This window comes from Adelges cooleyi, unplaced genomic scaffold, assembly GCF_023614345.1.
Source record: "Adelges cooleyi isolate 19-005CV unplaced genomic scaffold, UGA_ACOO_1.1 ACOO_flye_CR_arks_rails_tigmint_CR_PRNA_1, whole genome shotgun sequence".
Classification (NCBI taxonomy): Eukaryota; Metazoa; Arthropoda; class Insecta; order Hemiptera; family Adelgidae; genus Adelges; species Adelges cooleyi.
Window position 1 is genome coordinate 6,525,636 of NW_026095751.1, and position 6,315 is coordinate 6,531,950.

A 6,315-nucleotide genomic window follows, 5' to 3' on the forward strand; every position below is an offset into this window, starting at 1 on the left:
AAAACATTTTATGGGTGATTTAAAAGTTAGCATCAAATTTGGATTTAGTGACCTCGAATACATACACTTCAATGTTTTTTTGGGATTTTTTAGAGTACCTACATTTTCAGCAATAATAGTTTCGGTTGACTATTATTGAATTCTGGTCACTGTGCCCGGTCGAAAATAACTCGGCGATTTGGTTTGTAAATTAAAAAAAACAATTACATAAACGTATACATAAATATTTATCCATAGCACACGTGTATTTAGAACGCACCATGGACGTCGTCACGATATTGTTTATACATATTTTCTAACCGCGATTGACTCTCCCGAAAATATCAAACTTAAAATAATAAAGTGCAATTTGACGGGATACAAAATGGCTGACAGGTCTACCGCACAAAAAGGGTGAACTATTTAATTTTGAATGTTACAACATGTGAATTGACAGCACGCCAACGACCGCGTGACAAATCTCAGGGACCGGCAAGTCTTACGGTATAAAAAAAAAGTGCATAAAACTAAGTGCTAAATCGCGATTTCTATTATCGATGATTAACACATTTTGACGTGTGTGACGCGAAATTAAAAAATACATTGATCATTACAGTAACTAGGTCAAAAACTAGGTTGCTTTTAGATTTAAAGTCAGATTTACCATCATATTATACAACTATAATATTAGTGAAAAATTATTTATGATATACTTATTTTTAACTTTTAAAATGCAATTTATTTGTTCACGTATTGCCAAATTCCGGAAATTGAATTGTTTTCATAGAAAATGTATCTAACTTTGGTTCAACTACCAAATAAGTCCACAAATAAATCTATCTACATAAAAACTATTCTCTGCGAAGATATCACAAAATGTGTTTCTTCTCCGCCATTAGGATCAAGAATTGTATTTTTGCCGTGGTTGAAATGTACAGGTTATTGCACATCGTCTCGAATTGTTATCTTCAGAAATAAAATGGCAGCGTAGTAGGGCATCGATTTTACTATTACTATATTATATTTTACTGTGTATACTGTAGATACATACTTGATTTTGCCTCCCTTTACGCTGACATATTTGTTTTTATCATCGAATTTTGATAAAGAAGGGGTATAAATTATAATGTGTGCAATAACCTTATACATTTTAATCACGATTTTTACCACCGTGATAAATGTCAAAGTGAGTTAATGTCTATGGGTTATCTGGTTGTTGCACTCGGTCGCTAATTTTTTAAATAAATCAATTTATGAGCCAAATCAAAAGTAGGTACTATTCTGTATTAGCCAAGGTACTTTGATATTAGCTTTTTATATGAAAAACAAAAAAGTTTTCACATTACATGTTTTATACCTTAGTCTATACATAGTTAATAAGACTTACCGTTACTATCAGAAGGGCATTATATTGGTTTTAGTATTTTGTCTAGATAATAATATATTATTATTATGCGCTTTTATGGGAAAATTTCAATTTTGCGTGTGTTATTATTCCGGTTACTATTAGTTACACATACGAGTATAGTATGTAAAAACGTCGTTCGTGTTACGATAACGATAGAAGAATAATGTTAGTTTTTTTATTTTACTAAAATAACGCCGCTGCCCAGTGCCCTGCATTTATTAATTAATTTATAATAAGTGTTTCAGTATAGGATTTTTTAATAAAACACTCGACGGTAAACACTTTAATTGAAAAAAAGAATATGCCAGAGAATTAATATAAATTTAAACAAAAAATAAATGAGTATAGATCAAGTTTTTTTTAGTGACTGCTGCAAGTTTAAAACAAAAAAATAAGGTACGTGTCATAAATGTGACGTTACAGTCAGGAGTTTTAGTAATTTAGTTTTACACTTTTACCTCGCCGAGAATGTCTAGTTTTTATGCATATCAAATTTATTATCGCTTTTTTATTTTTGTAGCGTTTTAATAGTATAATTTTTTTTTACTGAGAACACCGGCCTGTTACAAAAAGTTGATTAAAAAACCTAATCAATTATTATTCATGTATTCTACCCTAATTGTGTAAAATATTTATTTTATACTTGGACAAAATATAGCTGCTGTAAAATGACTGCGGTCCGTTTAATTAGAGTTAATTTACTGCGTTATCAGTACTAATAAAAAAACCAAACAAATTATACTTATCAAAAAGTACAGTTTTAACCTTGACACAAGCATTTAATTGGGACAGTCAAGGCATTTGTAGAGTATTATTGTCCGAAACATAATATTTATTTAATAAAGCTTTTTATGTTTGATGTAATAATTAATATATTTACTATCGATGAGGTTTTTTTTTATAAATGGCCAGTATAATGATGAAATCCATACAGTGTTCTAAAAGTTTTGAGAATTTTTAATATTGATTTTTAAACGCTATTTATTAAACGTGCGGCTTGTGAAAAAATTAAGTAACTACCTATCGCGACAGAGTGTAGACTGTAGACACTCGGTACATAAACTCGGTCAAGATGCCGGTGCTGCTTCAAAAGTAAAACCCAGCAAAAGTCACGTAGCCGAAACAAAAGGTCTCTGGGACAACGACAAGTGCAAACGCCACTGTTTTAAATAATTAAACCTTTATCCTCTAGGCTTTTACACTCCTTGTTAACACATCGTGCACGCCTTAATAATTAAGAATATGTAGAGAAATACGACGGAATAAAATGATCACTCAGTGTGAGTTGTATGCATAATTTGTATGTCTACTTACTAATTACACATATAATTATAAATTTGCTCTTTTAGCAACGCTTAGTGTGGTTTACCCTTACTTTTCAGCTTATCCTTTATGAAAACAAGTTTGACAACAGACTTTTGAGAAAATTGTACATGTTAAAGCCCCAATATCTTGCTTCAGCTTGTTTTTCACACCTCAGTAAAAAATTATGTCCGACAAAATTCTCACCCCTCCTAGGGGGAAAGTGTTATTAGTATTTTTTTTTAATTTGTCAACATATATCATCGGCTATAGATATTGAAACTAATTCAACTATTTTAAAAAATATATAGCATGCCGTAGTCTTAAGTTAAAAAATATGTAAATTTGTAAGTGTTTTTCTTAATTTTGAAGAGAACGGGATGAATTTTAAATGTCTATCCCAAACACAACATTGTAACAATAAAATGCCTTTTAAGCTCCACATCATACCCTAAAGCCGATTGTCATTATCGATTGCCTATACGAAAATATCTTAAAAATCAAAAGTCATGCATGAATGTTTAATATTGATTTTCAATCGCGTTTAGAAGAAATACAGTTATCTATTATAAAACTTGCGGTATTATGAAAAATTAAGGTACCTATATATATAATAATTAAGGTACTCGGTACATAAATTCGGTCAAGATGTTATTGATATGATATGAAATTCCTGAAAACGTATTGTTCATTTGCTATACTATTAACCCATTAAATTTCAAATCGATAATTTTTTTTATATAACCTAGATAGTGTTTGTATATAATGTACAAGTACTTCATGAAAAACTAGAGCATTGGATCAAAGGTTATAAGGTAAGGTTATGTTAGATTTATTGGTGTAGACTGGTCTGCCAAGTAAAAATTAGATATTTTCCTGAAGTTCTGTAAAATAAACAAAGACGCGAAATTTATAATTCTAATGCCAATATTAATTATGTATAAAAATGAATGTCTGTCTGTCTGTTTGTCTATTTGTTTGTCCTTTATGCATTAGTACACCATTCGTTCGATCGCCATGAAACTTTAGATGTTGTTGAGTACACACCAGCAAACTTAACTGGCATAGTACTTTTTGAAAATTCTACCCCTAAGGGTGGCCTCAAACACGAACTTTGTACTTTAAATACGAAATGTAAATAAATTAAATGTTTGTAACCATGGTAACCCAAAATAGACACTAGGTTTGTAACAATGGTAACCACGGTACTCGAGCAAATGGTAGGTGATGATTAAAGGAACAGGCCGATGGGGCTGAGGCCCTTGAGTAAGAGGAGGACATAATGACCAAAAAATGCTGTCACGCTGTTATCTGATAAGAGATGAGGGATGGGGGTGGGAGTGGGAATGTGAATTATTTTACTCAGCCGTGGCAAACTAAATCTCGGGCAACGCCATGTCCGGACATTAATTATAACAATTAAAGTATTGTTTATCAAAATATAATAATTTAAAATAATGTATGTATGTCTTTTATGTATAAAACCATTTAAGATGTTAGATAAAAATAAATATTTTAAGTACAAATGCATAATCGCTATTTTATTTATTTAGTATTGAAATCTGTACTAAAATACAGGTTTAAGAAATAATTATAATAATCAAAATTCATATATTGATTAATTAATTTGTTTTTTTTTAATTTTTTTTATTATTTGTATAATTTTATAAGTAAACAAAAAAAATAGTAGTATATCAAAAAAAAATTCTGTCACCCGAAAACAATATTCTAATATTGTACTATATAACTGGACAATTAATTGCTAGTAGTTAATAATTAGTCAACTACTATAAATTAAAATTGCTTTTATATTGTTTTCAATTGTATTCCCCTTATGTGCACAGTTTATCGTTAGGAATTAATGATTACTTTATATTATTATATTCTGCGAAGTCTGAAAAAATGTCACATCGCTTGACCCAAAAATAAATTTAGCGGAAACTCAAAAAGGATGTACATATGCTTTTGAATCTAAAAGCGTAAGGAATAAAACCGTGATATTCGCATTCTCACGCTTGAGCAATTTTTGCCATGACAACTGAAAAGCGTTTAATTAAAACATCTCAAACGTCGAAATAACGGCTGTTTTTGTTTACATAAGTGTATATGAATAACTGATAAAATGTCTCTAGATTTTTTGTTAGTTTTTCTATTTCTTTTATACATACGTATTTAGCTTCGATGTGACGTTAAGAAAAAATATTGATTTTCAAATAATGCTTTTTTTTTGTATCACAACGATAAATTTCTTCTTACAGATCGATTTACTCAAGAAAATAGAAACATTAGTACCTATCAATTTGGAAATTGTATACAGCTAAAACTGTTTAGGGTGAAAAATTGAACAGTTTGATTTTTTTTTTTTACCGTGATTCGCAAAATGTTCGTACTTGTATTATAGATCTATACAGTACAGTTATTATTAGGCATTCTTCTATCCAACAATTCTCAAATTTAAACCAATTTTTTCAATGTGTATTAGAAAATATATTATGTTCTAGAAGCATTTGCACCGTATAGTTTGTCTTATAATAACGTTATAACCGAGCAAGTTTTTTTCAGTATAATTCCTTTTTCGAATATACTATTGTCTTTATTTAACGTAGATCTAGTTGACGGTCACCGTTGTTGGGATGGCTGCTGCTCAGTGTTGTTTCACTCTCAAAGAGAATAATATCCGGACGTGCTTACTTGTTTTACGAGCATTTTTTTCGTCCTTGAATCTTTTACAAGAGTCGTAATTTCAGAGCGACATGGGAAATCAACGTTGACGAATCGGTCACGGTTGTTCGACCCTATCCACTCTCTTTCTACCCTACTCTATCTACCCTCTTTCCCTCTTATCCAGCCAATGGTTACTCACGGACTAAGGCTGCCCGATGTTGACTTTACAGTCTCCGCGGCCACACGCTTGATTTATATGTATCGCCGTGGACGTTTCTTGTGCCCTCTCTACCTTTGATTTTTTCATTGAGGCCCCCCAAAGGTCTTAATTGAATTTAGTTTTAATTCCAACCGAACACATTAGCCAGCAGAATTACCTTATTATTGTACCTTACGTGTTATTTGAATCCGGCTATATTGTATTGTCGGACAACTAAGACATAATATAACGAAATTTGCAAGGTACAATGCTCTTGTGATAAATCTATTGAACGTAACAGTAAAAAGTTTTACTACCCATGAGAATATTTAGCTTATGATTCATTCACAATTATTGTTTAAGCCGCTCACATCGGTTTTAGTGTGGGTTACTGCAATTATTCATATCGGATATTTATTTCCAGCGCCTTCTACTTGTAGCCGCTAATGTTACTGCAACCCCCGCTATTGTATATACACTCATCAAATGCACTGCAGTTTTTGTTTTTGCCTGTATTTGTTTGCTACACTGTTTTTTTTTCTTTTTAATACAATAATTACAATAATGATAGTAAGGTATCTTACATTTTTAATTGCGAAACATTATTGCCAAAAAAACATAATTTGGTAGCTGTGGTGTTTGAAGGAACCTTAGTGATCTAGTCAATTTTTAATTATTTTAATATCTTTTTTATGTATTTTTTTTGTATCTCGCCTAAGGCGAACCAAATTGTTTAAAATTATTATTAAGAAGTGTTTAAATA